Consider the following 25,208-nt stretch of genomic DNA (forward strand, 5'->3'; position numbering starts at 1 on the left):
GTTCAATGCAATCCGAATCAAAAACCCATCAAGATATGTGTGTAAATTGAGGAGCTGATTCTAACACGTTTATGGTGAAATGCAAAGGACATAGAAAACAATCCTGAAGAAGAACAAAGTCAGAGGACTTCCACTGCCAAATATTGAGACTACTATAAACCTATAGTAAGTAAGACAGTGTCATACTGGTACAAAGATAGAACAGAACAGCAAGTGCAGAACCAGATCCACATGAATATGGCCACCTGACTTAAGACCAAAGCACTACTGAACATATACGTGCTATGATTCCATTTACAAAAACCCCAAGAACAGGAAAAATTAGTTTTTTATGATAGAAGTCAGAATAGTGGTTACTTCTTAGCAGAGAGGTCTGACTGGAAGGAGTCACAAGGGAACCATCTGCATGCTGGGAACATTCTCTATCTTTTCTGGATTTGGTTACACGGGTCCATATGTATTTAAACACTCATAAACTGTAGGCTTGAGATTTGTGCATTTACTGTGTGCATGTTACACTACAATAAAAAAAATGTAAACAACATAAGCCAGAGTGTGACTCCATTTTCTGATGTTTGCTGACAGCTTTTAAGCCTCGCCCCGCTCTCTTCTCCTTCTGCCCCACATCTGGGCAAGCTGAGAAGAAAGCCTGGGTGCTCCCTACTTCGATGCTGATGGGAAGTTCACATCACTCAACTCCCTCCCAAGTGTGGGAATCCTTACCCCAGCCCATCCCCTCCCCAGCATAAGAAACCCAAGCCAGTCTCTTTTCATGGTTCTCTCAAGTCACTTTTGGACTTGCTTGAGACCTTTCCTGCTATTCCCAGAAAGTCTTTTATGTAACTAATAAAACTTTGCATAACCTCTTGGTGTGTGTATGGTATTATTAATCTCAACATCCAAACCAAATTTTGACTCGGGAGTCCATCCTCCTTTGGCAAATGACCACACAAAGAGAAAGTGATTCTGCTTTTGTTTTTTCTGTTTCATTTTCTGCCGCATCCTCCACACCCACAGCAGTGTCTTGCACATAGTAATTACTCAAGAAATACGTATTGAATAAGTGGAGAGCTATTTGGTAAGTGTAAGGTTAGAAAATAAATAGTTTGAATTGGCAGAAGGATAGATGAGAGGATGTCAGTAGAAATCTCAATGTAAATCTCCAAACCAAAGAAATAAAGACCCACAAATCAAGCACGAGTGTCGACTACATTGGAACTACATCCATGGTAAAATAAATCTACTTAGAGTTATGAGAAAAGAAGCCATCTGGTAAACGAATAAAAATTACACAAGTTCTAGGGTAAAGATGTCAGAAATTTCACTTCTTATTACATGAAACAGCAGGCAAATAGGTCTCTATGGAAATACTCCACCCTCTGGTGAGCACAATGTGTTCCTCTCTTGAAAAAATACAACGAAAAGCCCTGCTGCTCTGTAGCCATTCTCATTGCCCTATCCACGGGATGTTTTATCCAGGGTCAGCTTAGTGATGCTTCATAAGGGGGGACTGGAACCCAAGAGGCAAGTGCTTGGGCAACCAAGTCTGAGTTAGTGGGTCGAACATCTCTGACTGGAAATAACTTGTGTCAGAATTGGGGGGCTCCTCTGGGCTCCTCGTTGAAGCACCAGTACTCTAGAGTCAAAGCTACTCTGGAGAAGATTCTTGCCTGATGGACCCCAGGATTTAGCAACACCGTCTTCCGTGTGTTCCCTGGCATTTCCTCACCTATGAATGGAGCTCCAATGCAATCCCTTTGTTTTGCAAGAGTTTAGCGTCCCCGTAGATATCAAGTGGCATCTCTGTAATTTCAAATGTATGTCTGGTCTGCTGGTTCTGGGCACAGGGGAATGTCCAGAGCCCCTAGGGTCTGTCTGGCTGTGGGCAGGAAGGGAGGTCCAGGTTTTAACCGGCCTCATGTCTGAGTCCTTGTCATTCTACATAAGAAGTGAAGTCTGTGTCTATGGACTGAAAATGCTCAAACTCACTGGGAGGTGTTCTTAGGATGTCCACTAATTGAGGTCCACGGTGACAGCTCACAAATAGCCTTATTTGACCACTAATTTGACCAGGTACCTCAGCATGGACTCTTTTTCACTGACAAGAAATTAGGGTAAGAATTTTTAGGGCCCAGCCCCGTGGCCGAGTGGTTAAGTTCACATGCTCCACTTCAGCAGCCCAGGGTTTCACAGGTTTGGATCCTGGGCACAGACATGGCACAGCTCATCAAGCCATGCTGAGGCGGCATCCCTCATGCCACAACTAGAAGGACCCACAACTAAAAATATACAACTATGTACTGAGGGGCTTTGGGGAGAAAAAGGAAAAATAAAATCTTAAAAAAAAATTTTTTTAGAACCGCTAGAATGAAGACTGGGAACTCTTGGCCCCCACCTCAAGCTGAGAGAAAAAGTAGAAAGAACTACTTCAGAATGATGGGGGAACATCCAGCCAGAAGGCCACCCAGGTTCCCAAAATGCAAGTCACTCTCCTTCCAGTTTTAAATGCTTACCATTTCATAGTTCAGGGTGGGATGAAAATCTGCAGACAGACATCAGGCTTGAATGTAACTAAGATGCAGGATTTGGGAGAGGGGCTTATATAAATTAACACAGGCTACAGTGAAAGCTTGCTTTCCAAAAATAAAACAAAAGCATTTCCAAGGATCCTGCAAATTAATAGTCACTAATGAAAGCTCAGAGAGCTGTGAGAACCACTTTTGGAGTAGGGCTTCTGGGATGCATGGCTATTAGCAATGCCAGAGCTCTTTGATAGGGGTTGCAATGATCTGAGCTAATGTTTTCCTCCTTAACTCTTAACTGTCCCACCAGAAAACAAGGGTTGGATATTAATAGCTGGCATTTACGAAGCACTTAGAGGTATTTCAGTCGCTGTGTTAAGTTTTTTACATGCCTTACCTTAGCTAAACCTCACAACTATCCTACGAGCAGAAGCAGAGGCACAGAGAAGGAGAATGACCCAGCTAATAAGGTGGGAAGCTGGGATTTGATCACAGTATCCACCTTCTTGACCACTACCTCATTCTGCCTCTGGTGGCACAATGCATATTGGAATTCAGTTGTAAAGGTGGAAAAAGTCAACCCGTAATTACTTGAGCATGACCAACTGCATTCCGTGTCTCATTGCAGCATCTCACATAACCAAATACCCTTCCTTGATCCCATTAGACACACCTACACTGACAGGTCAATATTGTGATTGATGGATGGAGAGAAGTGAAGTTGAGTGGAAGCCTCTGATTCCCGGCCTGAAAATATGCCATGAGCAATCTGCAATGTCTGTGAAGGACAGGTTGAGAGGAAGGCAACATACGTCTTCAAGAATGTGCCATCCCTGATCTAATCAAATCCTATCATTCTACAAACAACAGAACTGAGGCCCAAAGAGAGGAAGTGAACTGCTTAAGGCCACGTGAGTACGAAGTAACCAAGCACAGTCAATGCGCAGGTTTTCTTGATTCTAAATTCACTGCTCTTCTCATAAAGTCCTACAGCCTTCTGCTTGTAAAGTGACATCCTAGGGCCCCTCCCTATTTGATTTTGATGTTGTGAATAACCCATGTGCTAGTGCTCACGAAACATCTTTGAAATCCATACGGGCTGATTTTCTAGCAGGGGGCTATAAAGATCAGCAGCAGCATCAAGCTACTCCTTACATACAAGTTTATCTTTTCGAAAAGTTCATTTTCCAGAGAATTATATAGTCAGAACATTGCTTCCAGTGAAATTTCCCAGGCCTTCATCACCACAAAGATCTTTGCTAATTATTCTAACTGGGGCACCACTTTATAGTCATGTGAACACTTAAGTACCTACTTAGCAATGGCTGTTTAGTGGCCAAAAGTAGTTAATGCAGCTTCCCAAGGTGCTTGAGTTATCCCCAGGGAATAGTTTTAACACTAGGAAAATCACCCTTACCCTCGTAACTCTCTAGCAGTTTGAGGAAGGAAATCCATCATCTCTTCAGGGTACCACAGTCATTTTTGTAATTTACCATTTGGGGCAGTAGATAGCACTTGAATGCACCGAAAAATGAGCCTAATTTTGTTTTGTGCCCCATCTCTCACTCCATCATCTGTTACAAGTCCAATTTTGCAAAAAGCATCCTCTTAACACAAGCATCGCTAAGAGAACAGACGGACACAAAGAAGAGAGAGACAGATGTACCTTCGGATGGGAGTTAGGTGTGGAACTTCACGCCACCAGAAATAAACAGTAATTTTGACGCCAAAATTAGTCATTTGGAAGGGCATCCAAGGAATATTCAACAAACTCAAAACTTTCGCAGATGTTGGAGAAATTGCTCATATAGAACCCTTTTCGTTCATGAATTTAGCTGAATTTGTTATAAATATTTAAAGGCTTTGACCCATTTTTCTGCTTCACTAGCTGAGAGGGTCAATAGTGGCACCAAAAGCCTTACAAACTTTGGTACCCCACAGAGGTTAATTTTGTGCCTGACACAAGGTCTTTTATACAGTAGGCATTCACTAATTACTTGTTGATCATAAATTGACGTGGACTCTGTGCTAAGCACACCATCTAAGTGCTTTGCACTAAGTGCTTGCCCACGCCATCCCACTCATCAACAGCGTCTGCTCCACGAGTGGTTGTGAAGATTGTCTGCATTGTACAGAGAGCAAAAGGAGGTAACTCACCCCAGATCACGCAGCTAGTAAGAGATGAAGCCAGGACTCCAAACCAGCCTCTCTGGTTCCAGGACATCGTAAGCACCACATTATATTTTATGAGTCTGATAAAATCTGACATTCCAGTCATTGAATATTTGGGGAAGACTGCATGTGAACTGTGTTCAATCAAGAGATATGAAGGCCCAATATAATGTGGCCAGTGTACAATGTGTTTTAGCCTTGACCTTTGAAACCAGCTTTACAAAGGATTACACTGTTCTTGAAATGTCATTTCTGATCAGTTATTTATGTGTCACATGAGGGCTTGTGCCTCTCACATCACTCTGCCCTTTTAGATTGTTTGCTATTCAGTTTACAAACTGGAAAATAGATCAGTGAGGGGAGGGGAGGCGAAACAGGAGGTAAGACTGAATATAGAGGTTTGGTACACCGAATTGTGACAACATCCCTACCCCGCAACCACCCAACTATGCCCTGCTATATTATGTGGAGAACAAAGCTCTAAATCAGCTTTTCCTGGCCAGCTTCCTCATCATTGAAATGACGACAACAAGGAAGAATACTGAAGGAGTCTTCCTTTGAAAACTTGTTCCCTGGGCAACATCAGCTCATCTCCCACCCTTTGCTCTATCTGTAAATCCTCAGTGCAATCTGCTTCCTGCATCAGAACTCAGCACCATCCTATTATTCTATCATGGACAGATTGAAGCTTCCTGAAAAATAACAGTGGAGAGAAGAGGAAGTTTCCGTGGTTCTTGTTCTTGCTTTTGGGTCCCTCATCAGAGAACAGCACAGGCTCTGCCAAGATAGACAACAAAAAAGGCATCAGCCTGGACCAAGAAAGTTGTGTCTTTGGCATAAGAGAAGAGTTTCTTACATGCTCTGTGCTCCCCTCTGTTTCAGTGTTTGCTCAGCTTCCACTATGTCCATGTGATGTGGTGAGATGGGGCTGGCAGAGTTAGCATAGCAAGGTGGTTTGAGTGGCCAGTCACTGTCCAGATCTACTAATCCCTAAGGAGAGAGTGGGTTTTCTTTTTTCTATTTCATCAGACGTCAGTAGACTAATTTAATATGAGGATAGTTTTCCTGGCTGGAGACATCGAAGAAAAAGCCATCTATTTCCCAATCATGCTCAGACTGGGTCTACCAGTGACTGTGTTTACCAGGGACTGGGAAGGGTAGAAGAGAAGCTGTCAATTCTGCTGCAGTTTACAATAACAAGATGTTTATATTCTCCAAACTAATAGATGTCTAGGATGTTTGGTCCAGTATTGGGGCTAGGAATCAAGGGCTCCATGATCAGCTCAATACCAGAGGCACCTGACCCAAGATGTTTTAAGAGGAGTCTACTAGAATTAACAATACCATGCTCTTCCAGTGCTGTTGAGAGGTATAAATCCTGAGGAATGTGTTGACAACTCTTTGTCAGGGACAGTAGAAGAGCTGGTTTTGTCTCCAGAGGACTTTGACTTTGCCTCTGTTAGGCAATAGAAGAAAAATATGTGGGTTCCCAACCCTCTAAGACCCATCATTGGCATAAATAGCATTCATTGGTTAAGCTAAAGCAGATTAGAGTAGAAATCTCAGGAGTCACTCCTGAAGTTCTTAGATGTCTGTTACCAAGTTGGGTGCTGGTGGCCAAGACAGGCTTCAACGATGTGGCTGGAAATGGATACAACTTAAAGGTGATAATATTTCTCCAAGCAGGTGATGTTGAGCCTCACATCTGCAACATGTTCCCCCAAAATTACCCAAGTTTCAAAGACACTTAGAAAAACTCACTCCAGAATTAAGAGCTATTCCCGTTCCATCCAAGACCAATCTTAAGGTAACATGCCCAGTCATCTCCACCGCCACTTTAGGGAACCACTTCCCTTGGCCTCTCTCCAACCTTTCCCCAATCAAACCTGGGAATGGGTCATCAAGGCCCAGGAGTACCTGGATGGGATACTCAAATACATCACTCAGAGTAAACTAGTCACACAGCTGATGGGAGCCCCAGGGATATAATACAAAAGAGTTGCCACCACTGTTTGGTAATTCCTCAAGTTGCAGCAAGCAAGCAAGAGAGTTTGAAAAAATATCACTCTTAGATAAAGTGAGGCATCTCTCCAAGGGGACACCCTTGGTCCGTACAGCTAGACAAGAATGACAATGTTTCAGACAAAGAGGGATTCCCCTTCTGTAAAATACTATGAGAAAATCATTGTTGGAATTACCCATTTACAGAGTCAGGATCAGACGGTCAGGGTCCCCTCTCATATTCCTCTGAACAGAATCTAACTGGGTCTCTGCCCTCGATTTTAAAACTATAGGGTCTCCTTCACGCGATCTCACCAGAATCCAGGGAAATCAGCACATGTGACTCAGAATTTTTCAAAGTTCGCCTTTTTGTTTTCATTTTTTTGCAAAATATCTACATGGATATGAAGAAAAGGGCCAAAAGTTTCTTCTTGCCTCAGAGCTGACTCCTTGCCTTTCTGCCTTACTCCTTGCTCCACTAAAACATTTCCAAGCAAAATTTCTATCTTTCAAGCCTTAGCTGGAAATCAGCAAATGAATGTCATTGAGGGATATCAAATGCTGGAGTTTGGCAAAACCCTTCGCACGTCTGGTCAATTTGTTTTGTGTTGGAAGGACATTTAATCCATATCTGTCTGATTCGCTTACACATGTATCATCCAAAAGTCATTTTGAAAGAACCATTTCACTCCCAGGAAACATTTATACATCTGTTTCTGGAGATATATAAGAGAGATTGTAAATCTTCTTGTACCAAGAGAATGACCACTCAAATCCCCCAAACATCAAAATCTCCAGGAAACACAAGATTTAGAACTGCTCTAAACATGTAACATCATAGTCTCCCATTGCTCTTCAGTGCATAAATAATGACCCCATCTGTTTATTTTTATATAGAATCAAAGGCAGCTCTTAGAAGAAGGAAGTGAGGGAAGGACCAATTTCTAACCAACCAGCTTCCCAAATCCCTTAAACGTAAAACTTTACATGTTCCCTCACGTCCCCAAGAAGGGGCCAGTTCAGGTTATAAATAGACAGAAATACTCATTTTATTCCCCAAGGAAACTGTGCTTTTAAAACTCTACAGTTTTGGCACATTTGGGCCCCATATTAGTTGACAAATATGTCTGTTGTGAAAAACCTACTAAACAACATGTTTCCGTTGAGAAGTATTAAAATTTAGAGCAAGAAAGACCCTTAGAGATCATCCAATTTGTCTTTTTTTTTCAGTCATTGCTGTCCAGCTTACATTTAAATTCCTCATAAAAATAACAATAACTAATATTCACTAACAGATTTCAACCAGTCAAGCGCTGTATGAGCGCTTACCTCCATTAGCTACTGTGGACACCTACCTTACGAAATACATCCAATTATCACTCCCATATTACAGAGAGGGAAATTCAGGCAATCACACTGCTTGTAAGGGACAACGATGAGATTCAAATCTAGTCTGTCAGACACGAGGGCCTGGCTCTTAACACTATTCTGGCTCCAAGGAAAACAGTAACATAAACCCATTTCCAAAACTTCAGAAAATAGGAAAATAAAACAACTCATCAATCCACCCTACCCCAACCCTTTTGAACGTTTGATTATTTTCTTCTATGATGCTCTCTTCTCATTTGGATGATAATAATGAACATTTTCTTTTTGTCAATTAGCATTATATCAAATATTTTCCATGTTACTATAGAAACCTCATGGTAGTCATTTTCTTTATTGGCTGCATAAACATTTCACTCTGTGGATAGACCATAATTTAACTATTATTCATTTGCTCTTGCAGTTAGAATGCTTTCATGTTTCATCTAATATTAAAAATATCATGTAACATGTTTGTGCATATAGATTCTTTCTTAGAATATATTTAGAACTGGTTCCAAGAAATGGAATCACTGAGTCCAAGGTGCACGGATCTTTTAACAGCTTTACTAACTCATTACATTTTTTTCCCCAAAACGTAAACCAATATGTATTTGAGGTTGCTTTTTTCACCACATCCTCATTAGCATTAGGCATTATCTTGTAATGTGTTTTTGTTGTTTTAACAAGTAACAACAAAAATAACGACTCAGTAGTGTGTAAGATTGCATTTCTATGATTACTAATGACATCAAAAGTTTTTCCATATTTAAATTATTAGATGTATTTCATTATCCTCATTTGTCATGAGGAAACAGAGGCTCAACATAAATGACACAACTAGCACTAGAACTGGTTCTGGAATCTGTATTTGTACTCAGTATTTGCTATTTGACTAAATATATAAATAAATGAAAAAATGAGCAAGGATCTCATTGCAAGTTTCCTTCCGCACACCACCAACTTCCCTGTACCCCTCCAGTTCTCCTGAATTCTATACTGTTTTTCCAAGGCTGTCACAGCAAAGTAAGAACATTGTGAGGTAATTTCCTACTCGAGAGGAGCAGCGTATCTGAGCTCATGAACACAGCATGGGAATGACCTACCCAGACCAGGCTCGGTCTGGTTCTAACTTTGCCTGTATTGAGCTGCATGACCCTGGACAAGGCATGTGCCACATTTTCCTCAACTATGGAAAATGGGCACTTGAGTAAATGATTTCTCAGATCTTTGCCATTTCCAACAGATTGTGGTTGTAAAACAAACAGCCACATCTGGCATGAAAACGGGTCATCATTTCCTCCTATATCTAAATGACACAAACGCATGCCACAGAATAGTAAGACACAAAACATGTTTTGAAGCCCAGAACTTTTCTCACCAGGTCATCGTGGTGAATTAGAATGTTTTCTATCAATTGCTAATACAAAAGGAGAGGTTTTTAGCCACATCAGAGCCCAGTTACACTGCTCCCTGTGGCTTCAGAGATTCAGAGGATGGAGTAATTTCCTTTTGCCTCTTTTAGGGAAGAGCGTGACCTAGCAGTTAAGAGCATGGTCTTGAGTCAGACAGGCCTGGGTTTGAACCGTACCTCTACACCTTCCTAGCTGTAAGGGCCCGGGTGACTTAGCATCCTGCTTGAACCTAAGTCCAGGCTCAGGTAAGTCCTACTCCCAGATACCTGTAACATAGATAAAAATTGAACCTCCTTATGGAGCACTTTTAAGGATTCAAGGTAATAATGCTTATAAAAGTTCTTGCCACATGCCATGCACTATGAAACATGTTCAATAAAGGGTAGCAATAATTGTTATCTTCACCATTAATTTTATTAATAATCCAGAAAATATTTCTCAGTATCACAAAAAGGAGTGACAAGTGGACTATTCAGAGGTGACCCAGGTGCCCACTCACACAACGAACTCTCTAGGCCAGTTGGGAATGGCCTGCTTTCTCCTTTCAGGGAACTGCCTTTGAGGAGCCCAGGCCTCCACAGATGCCGAAGCACGGCTCTGGGACACATTGTCTGGGGCTGAGGTAGCTGTCCTCTCTCATACAACAGACACCCCATGGTGCTAATGGAAATTTAATCTATGTGACCCTTGGTACTTAAACCAAGCCCTGAGTCCTGGACCCAGTCTCGGCTCATTAGCCCAGGCTCCAATCAGCTCTTTGAACTACTATTACCCTGATTCATCTACTTAGACTCCATAAAGTGGTTGAAGGTGTTTTCAGAGAAAACTGCGAGAGGCTGATTCTGGAAACCCACGGCATAATTAAACACAAGAGATTCACCGACACCCAGAGGAGCTCCAGGTCACAAATTGCCACAGTGACTGCTGACATGTATTTCAGAGAATATTCATTTCGATTTCGCAGAGGCAGAAGTATCCCTTTGTTAGCAAACGTGCTTGCCTTCATCGCTTGGCCAAATTATTTCTTTGGATAATTGGGAGACAGAGAATTAGAAGAAACTTGAAGGTGCCTGCTGATTAATGATTAGCCATAGAGAACAGAAGGTCTTCTACTCAGTGGCAGAGGGCAGAGGAGCATAATAGCAAGAAAAGTGCCCTCAGTCTCAGTGGATGATAGCCGGCTGCACAGGGACTTGGCTGCAAGGGTTTTTGTTGTAGTTTGCTTGGGTTTGGTTTAATTCAGTTTACACTTGATCTTAGCCAAAAGGCTAAGAAGCGATAAGGTTTAATTCAGTTTAGATTGATGAGTTGCATTTTGATTTTTTGCCTGTTTCATTTTTACCTATATGTAAGTCTAACGTCTACTTCAATCCGTGCCCCTCCCACCTGCCTTTATCCTAATGTAGATTGAGCACCAATGTTTTGGGCCTTATGTCTGGCACTTGCTTATGTTAACTCTCAACCTCTCTTTTCTGAATGTATTAAATGCAATCATAACACCTACCTCACAAGGTTGCAATGAGGTTAAAGTAACTTTACAAAGGATATGAAATGAAAGAGGGATAGTCAGGACTTATGTCGAAACTCTTCTTTCAACCCCTGGAAGGTGGATGTCCACACAAGAATAGGAAAGGAACAAGAACACTTTTCCCAACTGCATATATCCAAGTCATAGGACTTATACTTCTGAGGATAGCTAAGCAGGAGATTCTGCAAAGCCCCCAGCCAGAGACTGGATGTAAGATGAGGATGAGACAATGCCCTAGAAGTGTAGAAGATGAGAGATGAGTCATCCATTTTTGTAGCTAGCACATTCTAGGCATATGGATCATCTGTCAGATCAGATTAACTGGAAATAGTTGCCTGAAATCCCGTCTTGAGAAAGATTCTGGAGCTGCTGAATGGCTCACTGGAGAAGAGTTTTGTGATCATTTATTGATGTCTGCCATGGAAGGATAGGATAGAACCAAGCATGTCATATATTTGCCCTCTGCAGAAATCACTACTATATTACGTTCCTAAAAAGACGTTGAGATCTATGTTAAGAATGGCGATAAAGGCAATTCCCTCTTTTACCTATTCATATAGGCAAGTCTTTTGCCAAACACTACCATACTTCTTAGCACGTAGTTCATCGGCCTCATGCCTTCAACCAGTCTCCACCTCGCTAGCTTTTCAGCAAGTGATCAGGAATTTCACACAGGGCAAGCTTTTCCTCCAGCTGAACTTCTCAGAAGTTACTTGCAACACAGAGAACAGTCTGGGGAGGAGGGGAAGAAGAGAGAGAATTTTTTCAAGCATAATACACAAAACTATGACACAACTTTTTCAGTCTACTGTTTAAAATTTGTTGGATTATAGTAACTCAAAGATATTTGGCCCCTTACCAAAAATGGATGGATTGCATCTTTGTCCCACTGTGGACACAATGCAGGCTTTAATTCATCCAATAAACTTCTATTGAACTCCTACGTTTGCCCAATATTGGTCTAGGAACTAAGGACACAAAGATATATATTGACAATCCTTTTTCTCAAGGAGCTCACGCCTTGTGGGAAGGCAGATAGCAAACAGCAAAAAAATTCAGTAAGGTTAATGTATTCTTTTAACATGTTAGTCTTTTAAAAGGTTATTCTTTTAACACGTTCAACATGGTAAACGAATAGTGAGAATAATGCAAGCTACTCTGATGAGGGGAGCGAGGGAAGGTTTCACAGAGAAAGAGATCATAAGACCCTTGGAACTGAGTCTTAAAGAATCATGGGAATTTTCCAGATGAAGAGGAAAAAAGAGCATAAACAGCATGTACAGAGACAGGGAAGGACGAAAGGACAGAGTGAAAAGGAATTTATTTTGGCTGCAGGGCACTCTTGGGAAGGGATGTGGATGGGAGCCAAATTGGACCAACTTGTCATGAGCACTTAATAATCCATAGACGAACGTGAACCCCTCTCCAACGCATCCCAAATCATTAATAATCCATAGACGAACGTGAACCCCTCTCCAACGCATCCCAAATCACTTTACCCTAAAGAGCTATAACGAAATGGGGAAGATCAAATTTACCAGAATTCCTTTGAGGGACAGCAGTGCATTTGTCCAAAAGAAAATCCTTGACAAACTACTTCTAGTTGACGCTGAGATCCCAAGGAGCTCAATGAATGGAGAACTTTTATGAGTATAGATGGCCAAGTGCTTTGTGAGGAGACCCCTCCTTGGTGCCCATCAGTAAAGTGTACCAAAAGCTAAAGTGAAGATATAGGTAGATAAAACCTTAGATCAGAGCAGATACCTTGGAAGAGTTGAGATCTGTGTTCTGGTAACAAAAGTTAGAATAGGAACAACCCATAGGTGGAGACAGAGAGAAGCACGAGAAGGCAAGAGGGTGCCAGATGCTCCACAAGGTATGGAATTTCAATAGATCTCAGAGGAGCAAGAGACCTTAGTTGACATCTGAGTTACAGGCCCTATCCTCTGAAGCATAGAAAATACAAGAGTGGAGGAAGCAGGACATTAATTCTGCAGGCGTTCCTGCTTCTGTCTGAAACCTCATAAAAGGTCAACTGCTGTAATGGGCAAATGTCTTTGACATTGGGACAGGCATCAACAAATGTCTTAAGACAGTTGAGTGATTTAGGCTCACTCACTGAGAACACAGATGGAATACTGAGGATGTCAGATATCAGAAATAGTGACCACCTAGGCAGTGTCACTAAAAATGTATATTCAACCCAATAAACAGAGCATTATAATGCAGAGATTTATGCCAAACTTCCTAGAGACTGAGCAACATGACGCCCCAGCCTCAGAGATGCCCATTTTCTGTTCTAAAGAACTATGTTCATATAACTAGCCCACTTCACCAGTGTTAACCATAAGAACAAGTTCATTAAAAAGCAGTGAAACAAACAACCACAAAGACTGTCGTGATTAAAAGGTCTACTGAGTTCGCTTGCTGGTTGGCACTGGGGCACACCAAGAAGGAGACAGAATCTAGAGAGTAATGAGGATTTTTAAAGCCCTTTGCAAATAGCCTCTAATCAAAATACTTTATTATCATAATTGCTCCATTGCCAATTTGGAAATAACAATCTGGAATGTGCTTCAAATGTTTAAAAAACAAAAATTGCAAGAAAGAAGTGCTTGGCAAAAATTTGCACGTTGCTTAAAGTCATAAGTCATATTTAGACTTTGCCTTCAGGAATGTCTATGGGGCGTTCAGTTTTATCCCACTGCCAGAAGCTTTGTATTTTTCTTTCTTCCATTTTTCTTCCTTCTTTTGCAGCATTCCTGTAGGATTGCTTCCCAAGCTCAGAGGCCCTACTCAGTTGTTCACTTTTACCTATTAAAGGCACAGATTTGTTACAAGGACTCTGTTGACCGCTGGCTTTCCCCTTCTTCTCCCAGAATATCTGACCACAGACGAGGGGAGGACCAGCTGTGGCTGCAGCTCCATCTCCTCCTCTTCTCTGAGCTCCTGCAGGGCAAGGGCCCCGTTTGATTCATCGCAGCATCTCAGGGCCCTGCCCAGTGTTTGGCACCTGATGACCAGTTATCGTCTTTCTGTTCTTATATGTCCATTTTGTCACTGTACTGTCCACACGCTCCCTCCCCACTTCCTGCTTGGGCAGTGGCAGCAATCTTCTCTTTGCTTCATCATTTGACCCCTCCCTGACATCCCTTTACCCTCCATCCCACACTGGGGATGCTAGACTCATCCTGTTACATACCATTCTCTACTCAACTTCAGGTGGCCTCATCCAAGAAGGCCAGTGTGATAATGTTGAAGGAAAGAATTCCTCCCTATGAAGAACCTTCTTTTTTGGACCGAATATCCTTACAAGCTACTTAAACTTGAGCAAAGAGGTCCTCTAAGGAACACACTTGAGGCAAAAACTGGCAATCCTTTTTCACTTTTGTCTTGCTGGGTGGATCATTATCATAGAAAGCAAGATCAATTGTTTGGAGCTACAGAAGGGGTTTACAGAGGCTGGCAGGAGAAAGAGAAAGAGGGAAAATAAGGTGGGTGATGCAGACAGGAACTATGGTGGGGTGGGAACTCATGAGAAAGCCTAAAGGGAATTCTTTTAAGATTCAGCTCTGTGGTGGCCAGCATGATTCCTCTTCCAGATCCTCCCAAAAATTCTTGGTAAATATCTCCATTTCTCAACCATGCGTGTGGAGTTAGCGTTCGAAGGCTTCAATGCAGGAATGGGGTGAGAAGCGAAACTGCCCAAAGGAGGATCTGCCTCATCTAGATTGTGTACCTTGCACGCATATCATGAGTTAAAGCTCAAACCCCTTAGCTTGGCATTCAGGGCTGACACAGGGCTGGGAGCCACTAATGACAACCTGTTCACCACCCAGCAGGCAAATTCACAGGCCTCATGAAAGGCAGTCTGATGGCCAACATCATAGCCTCAGAAACTTGCCCTGGCTCTGCCTCCCATTTGTCCTTCCAAAAGGACTCCCTCAATCTTACCCTCCACTCTCCCCTCTCTTACCCATTTCATATTACCCTTCTCTTCTTTGCTTCAAGACCAGCTTTCTTCTTTGCCTGAAGATTAGAGACCTCTTCGTACTGCCTCTGTGGACAGAACCTATATCAGAGAAGCTCATTTGATCACATACTTTATCCAAGCCACCTCCGTGGTTCTACGCTTTTCTTCGCTGAGGATACCACCTCAGGTTGCCCATTTACAATGCACTGCCATCATAGAAAACCCCAATTTAGTCCTAGCCAAGCCCCAACTCCAATCCTGACCCTAAGTCCTCCACTTACTAGGAAGGAGAGTAGAAAATCCTCAACTCTCCCATCCAACCTTACCGCCTACTTCTCATTAGCACACGGCCCGTACTCCAGCCATACACTTTTCTTCCAGTAAATCACAATCCTTCCCACTTCCAGGTCTTTGCTCATTCTATCACACTAGCCCAGAAACACCCCTTTATTCCCCTTTACCTATCAAAATCCTGCTTATCCTCCACAGTGCAGCATAATTCCGATCTCCATCACAAATCATTTCCCAGTCACTCCATGTTCAGCCTACCGATACTGACGTCCTAGGAAATGGATCCAAAACGTGTCAGTTCCTGTTAAGAAGCCAATGGCTCCAAAACCTGGCACTACAAATGGCGGGTAGATTCTAGCCTGTAGCAGGCGTTGCCTCTTTCTGGAGAAGCTCACTATCTACCAAGAAGTAAGAAACACAGGTGTGCAGAAGACATTGGTGTGAATACAAGAGAAAAAAAGGTTTAAATAGCCACCAGTATAGAATTGTGCCATGTTTCTGTGAGTTTCTTGGGAAGGAGAAGAAATACCTGATTAGAACAAGAGGAAGGAATCAACTTCCTCTGATGGAAATGACTGCTCCTGGCACGCGTGGACCAGAAACTAACAAGCAAGAGTTACTGGGAATCCAGAGTGGTTAGAGGCCAGGAAAAAATGAAGTTTAAGTCCCAAGGCCTGGCTCCTTACACCATTTCTTTCCCACTCTCTATTCTATGAGAGTCTCAGCTCACTTGTTTGGAAACAGCTATGTAGTGAGTTGGTGTGGTCTACCTGTCCCTTGCTGGTCCTCTGCCCTCCTTATCAGTTGGACCTGAGTAGAGGAAGTAATTTAGCTAGAGTTATGAGCCTCCTCACCCTCCCCCTGCCACACACACAACACACGCACACACGTACACACACGCACACACACACAGTAGTCAGCAATTTAAAAACGAAGGGTGACGTGGTAAAATTTTATTGATGCAACATTCCAACAAGTCAAAACCTCTATCAATTTTAAGATTCAAGGTAGCGATGGTTGAAGGCATCCTGCTGTATAATAATTTTTATTTAAGGCATTGTCAAAGCCAAGAATATCTTCTGAATCTGCAAAATTAATTCCTCCTCCACTCCCCTCCAGCCACATCGACCCCCTTGCAGTTCCTCAGATTCTCCAGGCACACTTGGATCTCAGAATAATTGAACTTGTTCTGTCTACCTGGACAGAGCTAGCTCGCTCAAGTCCTATGCTGAATAGCCTCTGTTTTCTGTCCCTCCAGATCCACTCTCTACCGTCCACTGTTCAATCTTAGGAGGCTGACCTCTGTGGACAACATCACCCAGGCTTCCTTGCCTTTCAATTTTCCGTTTGGGTTGACCAATTGGAAGCACTGGCAAGAAATAGAAGTTAGGGAAAAAGAAGAATGGAATATTTCTTCCTTCACCTCCCCTCGTGCCAGACACAGTTTGGCAATGGCTATGATCTCCCATTTGAAGCTACAGCTCATGCCAAGCAAACCCTCTCCCATGGTTACAACTGTCATTAGACAACTTCAAGCCTTGGGGTATAATCATTTCCTGCCGGCTGTAGACTTTGAAAACTTCACCATCCCTCTTAGTTTCCCTTAGCTGTATCCTCTTTGTAAATTGTCTTTTCATTAAACTTTCTTAAGATATTTCTTTGAGCTGGCCAATTGTTTCCGGCAGAGACCCTGTCTGTCTTTTTATTTTTATATTTCTGTCTGTCTTTTAAAATATACAATGACAAATCATGAAAAATGGTATTATAGTAAACAGTTACTGGTTTTGTCTGCCTGGCATCCATTTTTCCTTCTGATAACTGTACCTCCTTCCCCGTTCATGGTCCCTGAATCTGGGGAGCTCCTGTTCTCTGATTCTAGGAGTAGGTAGGGAACTCGGTCTTGGCCAATGAAGGTACAGCCTCACCTGCCACAGTGACTGCTTCTGTTCAAGACAGAAATATCTGTGACCTCCAACAAGTCTGCAAGCTGCATGAAGGCAGGGTGTATATCTGCTTTGTTCACCAACATATTGTTAGTGTCTATCATAGTGCATTGCACATGGGAGAAATTTAATCAATACTAGCTGAATAAATGAGTGAGTAAATAAATGAGTAAATGCTTGGGTATTTGGTATCCCTTCTCTGGTCTCAGTTAAGCACAATGACAACCTCAGGCCAATGAAGGTATAGCCTCACCTGCCGCAGTGATTGCTTCTGTTCAAGGTGTGCACATCACCCACGCCTGGCTCCTCAGAGCCAAGGGCATCAGGCATAGGTGCTGTAATATTGGGAAAGGAAACTCTCTTTCTACTAGGATTGCCGAGCTGCTGGGATGTAAATGTGAAGCTATCTTAGGAGCGCCTAGTGGGGAGTCTGCAGAGAATAAACCAACAGGAAAGAAAGTGGAGGCAGCATCAGAAACACAGATTCAAACAGTTGGATTTAGTATCCTAAAACCTAACCGAATTTAGTGTCCCAAATGCAATCATCTGTGAGCTGCCTGGTTACAGGAGTCAGGTTCCCTTTACTGAGTTGCTTAGGTTGAGTTGGAGTCTATCACTGTGACCAAAACTGTTCAGAGGGCAGGGTGCACAGAGCTGGGGGAGGATGCCGGGTGGGGGACTGCATTTCAGTAGCAAGAAGAGGTTTCTTTGAGTCAGTAGCATCAGCTGATTGTAAGAACTTGGAGGGAGGCAGAAGAAGGCCCCTAACATTGATTAGGTGCCAGGCAAAACTTCTGCCATGTCTAGAAGCAACTGCAGTTAGGATCAAACCTGCTTCTCTGTTTTGTCTTCTAAGTCAGGCTCTATGCCCCTCTAGCTGCCAACCTGTTATAACTTGGGTTAATCACTCTTTCTCTGCTGTCGTGTTTTAAAGTCACCAGAAGGGAATAACATGACTCAACAATCTCACTGGGTCAAAAAGTTTATCTGAGTGACCAGCAAAGTGGACATGAAGCTGTCCTTGTGCCTGAGCTCTAGCTTAAGAACTCTCCAAGGAGCTGGCACTCAGCAGGCAGGTATTTTTTTTGAAATCTTAGGGAAGGACAAATAGAAGTAAGCATGGCTGGCCTCATCCACATGCAGCCGTTGGTAAATACAGCACAACTCTTCACCACGTGGGCACTCTCAAAGCTGCTGACATCTGGACAGGAGTTATTCTAACAGACAAGAAGCACATGGATGTTTGATTTGTGTCTGCCGCAGATTTCTTTTGGGTTGAAGATAGATGGATGGTTCTCTCCTGCATGTGTCCACCACTTTCACACACACATACAAAATGACATCATGACATCTTACTTCTCAAACTTGAGGTCGTGTGCCTGGAAGCAAGGACACCCTAGTTTCCGATTCCTCCCCAGAGACTCTCTGTCACAGACTGAAAAAGGAACCCAAACCAACATAAAGTCAAAAAGCCGGCTCTGGGCGGCTCAGGGAAGGGGGCGGTTTAGCACCTGCACACTAACGGCAGGTGTCTCTTCTCTTCTTGAGAATCTGACGGCGGTGGTCTGGGCAGCACTGAGGGCTTTTGAGCTCAAGGATACAGACTCTGCTCAGAGACAAGGCCTCCTTTTTCTTCTCATAAAGAAGACCTAGGGTCCGGCCTCGTGGCGCAGCGGTTAAGTCCACATGTTCCAGTTCAGCAGCCCGGGCTTCACGGGTTCGGATCCCAGGTGCGGACATGGCACGGCTTGGCAAGCCATGCTGTGGTAGGTGTCCCACATATAAAGTGGAGGAAGATGGGCACAGATGTTAGCTCAGGGCCAGTCTTCCTCAGCAAAAAGAGGAGGAGTGGTGACAGATGTTAGTTCAGGGCTAATCTTCCTCAAAAACAAACAAACAAACAAAAGGAGCCTAGAAGCTGAATTCAGTCACGAGGTGCTCAAGGGCCAAGTTCAACATCAATTGGAAATTATTATATTGCACAGCCTCAGGAATTGTTCCCAAGGTGACACTAGGATTCTTACATGGCTCTCCTCCCTGACAAGCACCAATGTCCCCAGACGCCCTCAGAAACACCAGACAGTAAAGTTGATTTTCTCAGGGGAGAGCAAACAAAGAAGAAAAAAATTTCTGCTGCTTTCAGCAGAAAGTTCCTCTCTCTTAGGTATGTGCTTCCTGGCCAATCAAGCGTCAGTTGTAGTGCATTGATCTTCACATTCCGGATGCAGGATGACTCACCCCAGGGAGATACAGACATCTCATTGGCACAGCTGGCTAAAGGAACGCAGCCAGCATCAGAGACCCACCCCACCTAAGTCCATTTCCAAACTGCTTTGCTTACAGCAACCCTAAAGGCATCTGCTCTTACTTTCTTCCCACAGGCTCCTGATAAGACAGACCTGGGACCAAATGCCATTCTAGCACTCACTTACCGAGACCGTGGACAAGTTACCTAATATAGCTAAGCTCCCGAGTCTTCTAGGTAGACTGGGGTTGGAAGTGCCTGCCTTACGGATGGTTATGTGGGTTAAATGACAAACGTAGGTAAACTGGCTAACAGAATCAGGTAGCAAGGGTTCAGTAAAGGTTGGTGCCCCCTCTCACCTCCTTTCTCCACTATAGAAACTGACAAGTTCACCCCAACCTGAGATAGTCCCAGCTGTGTAACCTGCATGTGTGTCCCTTGAGGCCTGGCACCAAGATCTTAAGATGTGGCTAGGGGGGGTTACCTTGTTTTTACACATCTGGTTAACAGCACCCAAAACGCTTTTGAAATAACAAAAGAAATTAATTGAGATGAACAGTAGCAGCATCAGAAGTACCAGTTGACTTAACAATTAGCTCAGGTACGCAGGCAGCGAGTTGCTCCCCATATAGTCAGATGTGGTATACTTATTCACCAAATCCCTCTTTAGCAAGAGATGCAGAAATTCTTCCAGCCTCAGGCAGCTTAACGTATGCTCCTCATCCCCATCAGGTCCCACACAAGGTAATTCAAGTTGGGCCCTGCTGAAGTGGGAGCCAAAGTCTAGCCTGGGCTCTGCTTGCCTAGCCAGGAAGACTGGCTGCAGGTTCTGGCTCGCAGAGGAAGGGGCACCTTTTTCTACTTCACACAAAAGCACCGTCTGGACCAGCAGCAGCCCTGGGCAGGATCACTATTCTGACTCTCTGCATGAGTATTCTCTCCTCTCCTTGATCCTCCGAACCACGTTCCAGTTTCATATGGATCTACACCAATTGTTTTCAGGAATCCTGGGGGTCTTGGGCCTCACTCTGTTTTGGCTTGAAGCTGATATTTTTCCATAAAATAGTTTGTCACCGTTACACAAAATGTCCCTGCTACTCTCCCATTACTCTGTCACGGTACATCTGCCTCAACTCAGCGCCTTCACACACACTGTTCCTGCAGCCTAGAACAAACTCTCTCCCTGTGGCTGAATCCATCTTGTGTGTCAAGTATTGGCATAAACACCAACGCCTCAGGTCCTTTCCCAGCCGCCTTTATTTAAATGGCTCTTGCTCTCACCTGTACTATTTTCTATTGCCTTATGCTGTTTGTGATAAGTACAATGTAATAAACAAAATATAATTTAAAATCGCATACTGATTATTTGTTCATTTTCTGCTGTCTACTTTAAACCACTCTGATGAAAGTAGCCATTTCTGTTTTATTCACCAACTAACATTGTATTTCTAGCACATTCCATGGCACAACCCTCTCCTTTCTATTTATCGAGTAATGATTGAATGCTGGGATCACTCTTCCTAAAGAAATCTTTTCTGGGCTGCGCTGTCCCCACTTTTAAGGCAGACTATTCTCCCTGGAAAATATGAGACTTGACTATCACAAACAGGCAGCCAAACTTCAGAGGAGGCCTCCCCACCGTGTCAGTCAGGCCCAGTTGGGAAAACAAAACACTCTCAGCAGTATGAAGCTAAAAGTTTTACTAAAGGAACCATATGCAAATGTGGGAGGAGCTGGGAAAGGGAGGGTCTGGAAGGAGAAGTCTGCAAATCAAAGAAATAGTTACTAACTAGTCCACCTAAAGTATACCTGCTGCAGGTGGACAAGCTGGAGCTAACCAGAAAGTTCAAGAGGCCAAGCCTGCCCAACCGTTGAAGAGAACCTGGAAGGGGCAATTCATGGAGAGTCTGTGCAGCTGCTGCCTTTGTGGGTCAATGCCAAGCACCTGGTGGTAGGCCTGGACCACTATTGGTCAGAGAGGCCAGCAGTCATTAGGATGAGCTGGGCATAGAGTGAGAACACAACCAAGCCAGGACCCACTGGACACCTAAGTGTCCATCTGTCACCATGGATAACCATGACCACCTTCCGAGAGGAATGGCTGCTGCCCCACTGCCACTTCCAAGCCCACACAAAGTCCTCTTGGGCCCACTCTGACCCGGAACGTTCACAGTGAAAGGAATTTTGAAAACACAGCTCCAGCTTTGGCCGGGCTGACATGATACTGCCCAAGGAAGTCACCTTGTGCAGTCAATGCCTCCGCTTCTCTACCCACCTCTCTCTCCGAGGGGCCTGCCAACCCTCATGGCTGCTTGGCCCAGTCCTCACCGCATGTTGACCTCTTACGACGGGCTTCCAGAGCCTCTGTGATGGTGCCCCATCATGATTCTGCTCGAGTCTGCAGGTAGCCCAGTCTGACTGAGCCCCACCAAGTGCAGAAGGGGCTTAGCTCATCCCTGGGTTTGGAGAAAGGAGCAAGAGCTTCTGGGCAAAGTGCCTCTGGAAAGACTGAAGTAAAGGAACAAACGACTCAGGGCAGACCACGTGATTTTGTCCTGTTTTCTCGTCAGAACTGCCCGTTAGCTGTACCAGGTGAGCAAGGATTAAATCCACACTTCTGCACTGATCAAAGGTTTTCATGGTCTGCATATACACCTTCTGTTCCTTCGAAGTCTCTAACTGCCCCTCGCAAGCCCTCACTCAAAGTTCTTACTTGCAGGAAAGGCGAGATAAACCGAACTTCAGTGTCTGTCTGGTGCCTTCCCTCTGCTTATTTGCACATGGCTCCTGAGCGCTTGGATGGAAGCGATTTTGCCACTTATTCTCAGTTCTCCCCTTCAGCTATTGGGTACAGGCTTCTGCTCTTCCTGCCTGGCCTCCCCGAGGGCACGTGACAGCGCTCCAATGTTCTGGAACAAATGAAAGCTTCCAAAGCAGGTGTCACGTTCCCACTCGTCTTCCCCGGAGGTGACAACCTGTCTGGCTCAGTCCATCATCCCACTGCTGCAGAATGCAAATCACAGGAGGTCTCCTGCCTGAGAAAAACAATTAACACGAAATAACAGGATTACCGTCTGCCACATTTACAAATCTCTCCAGCTCATATTTGTCTCTCCCAACAATTTATGCCTTCACAGTGTCAAGCTGTTCAAATACCCTGTCTTTTCCCTAAATAGACTGACTTGTGGTTCTTGGCAATGCTTGGGCCATTTTTTTTGCTGTAAAAGCCAAAGCTATCAGCAGAAATACCCCATCAGAAGAGCTCGTGCCGTGTAGAGGGTCATCATATTTATCTTCCCTTGTCCCGCCAAAGTGCAGGCACACGTCCTCTTTCCAGTGAAAAGGGAACACAAGGTTCAAATCCTTTTTTACCATACGCTTCGCATGGCTTACACCTCCTTTCTGAGCTGTGCAACATGATCCACTATCCATGGTCCAAGTCATGGAGGTAAGAAAGCATCGTCACAATGGGTGTATAACAACAACCCAGTGGTTCCCAGCCAGGGGTGATTTTGTCTCCCTAGGGAACATTTGGCAATGTCTGGAGAAACCTTCAATTGTCATAACTACAAGGTTAGAAGTGGGGATTCTATTGGTATCTAGAAGGTAGAGGCCAGAGATGCTGCTAAACACCCCACAATGCACAGGGCATCTCCCTCCACCTACAACAAATTCTCGTGTACAAAATTTCCATGGAGGCAAGGTTGAGAAACATTGCAAATAACCGAGTGCAGGCTGGCTTCTCTCTCATTCTGCCCCAGGTGCCTCAGAGCATTGCCTCAAAGCAAGATGGAATTTGGAGCAGAGCAAAAGAGAGCAGAGCCCAAGTTATATGATTTATCACTTCCTGATCTCTCCTCTACCTCCAAGAAACAGCCATCTTAGAACAAGGTAGGGGAGAAAGTCCATTTTACCAAAACCAGCTGTGCACATTTGGGCATTCAACACCTGGAGGCTCAGTTTCCTTATCTGCAAAACGTGGCCAGGAGACATGGTTGCTCTCCTCCACTCACCAAGTTATTGCGATACTCAACTGAGGCGGCATATTATAAAGCTCACCAGAGCAGCAGGTATTTTAAGTGGTAGTTAGGAGAATGCATTGTGGTGATGATGCAGTGAAAGGAAGTAGAGTCCTAACAGCTGGCACCAGAATTCCTGTTAAAGAGAGAACTCTCTCTTACCTCTCCCTCTTTCTCTTGATCTTTTGGAAAAAATAAATAAATTGATAGTACACTTGAGGCAGAAGGATCATGAAGGTTTTGGAGGAGAACTAGAAAATTGCTCTGCAGAAGACAAAGAGAGAAATGTGTTGGTCCTCACCAGGTGGGCTCATCTGGAACTAGATGGGGTGAAGAACTCCATGGAGTGGGGTGGCGAAAGGACACCTTTATATAGTGATGCCAACTCTTCCACTTGAACTTGTGTGGGGTGACGTCATAAGAATCCACCTACTATCTTGTCTTCAAATTCTCCTGAATGCTTTGGGGAAGTGTGTGTGTGTGTGTGTGTGTGTGAAAAATCAAAAAAGGGTGCTGAGTTTCACACCTGAATCAACACAATGTGGGGCAGACGCAAGATACATGGACGTAGGAAAACACGTGAGCATGTAAGCTATCCCCTACACACACACACATACACACGCACACACACAGATTCACAGAAATCTTAAGAAAAGTCACAGGAGTTTAAGGATGAAGAAGTTTGAATTAATGCTACTTGGATCATAGGGACAGGAAGTCACCCTGCTCAACTCTAGGTGCATCGTTGGCATCAGAGTGGGATTTTGTACATTTTAAAGTTGGCCTGCATTTCTAGTCTAGTCTCTGGTCTGCCACCTCCCACCACTACCAAGTGCTATGGATGGGTCACAGCAGCGATGCTTGCTTGGCCAGTTACAAAATCTTCTAAAGCAAATCCAACCCAAAGTGCACATGGCTTTTTGCCAGCGCAGAGAGCCTCTCCCTCCCTGGAGAAGAAATGAAAGAATTCTTGAAGGCAAAGTTAGCTTCCTCTCTCCCGCCAACCTCGGATGAACTCAATGATATTCGTGATTTTGTCTAAGGAACCATTGTTGGTGTTAATTGGATGGCAGCCAAGATGGCTTTTAGAAAAAAAAGTTTCTAAAAGATCAACATTCATTAGTTTGGTTCTACATTAAGTGAAGCACATGTGATGAAGGAAATAATTAGTGAAGTTAATTGTGGCTTTGCAGAGAACCAAGGGGAATCCAGTGAAATGTCCTGACATTCATGAAGAGCAATATGTTCAGTGCTCCTGCAACTAATTGCAATTAGCAAGTAAGGGAACATACACACGGTCTCTATGTGTAATTAATCACACGTCTTTATCACAGTAGACACAGGCTGCTGAGTGACAGGAGCCACCTGCCTTGTGCTGTGCCTCTGCACTCCTATGTTGATGCCTGCTATATTTCTTACTTTCCTAGTACCCATTTTGTGCCTTTTGCACATCCTAGTCCTGTATTTCTAGGGCAGGGTTTCTCAGCCATGTCCCTACTAAAATACACATCTATAATCTTCCTGGCATAAAGTAGTTGCTAGGTAACTGTTTGATTAAAGAATGAGTAACTGAATGGTGAGTAGGTAGGAAGGGTCTTCCCCCATTTGTGTAGATTCCAATGACCATTGACTCTTTGAGACTCACAGAAAGGCTGATTCTGAGGATATGAGCTACAGGCAAGGAGGTTGCAGCCAACTGGGGCTAGGATGAGGCTGCCTGTCCAGAGATGGTAT

At 43.8% G+C, this 25,208-nt stretch overlaps 1 long non-coding RNA gene across 1 annotated transcript in view; it reads right to left on the reverse strand.

Annotated features, from left to right (window-relative positions):
• Positions 1-4,739, reverse strand: part of LOC139085457 (uncharacterized) — a 151,591-nt gene extending 146,852 nt beyond the window's left edge. Inside the window, exon 1 of the long non-coding RNA XR_011543764.1 lies at positions 4,680-4,739. This is a non-coding gene — a long non-coding RNA (uncharacterized lncRNA). The remainder of the gene's footprint in view (positions 1-4,679) is intronic.
• Between the last annotated feature and the right edge of the window lie 20,469 nt (positions 4,740-25,208).

This window comes from Equus przewalskii, chromosome 1 (genome assembly GCF_037783145.1).
Source record: "Equus przewalskii isolate Varuska chromosome 1, EquPr2, whole genome shotgun sequence".
NCBI lineage: Eukaryota > Metazoa > Chordata > Mammalia > Perissodactyla > Equidae > Equus > Equus przewalskii.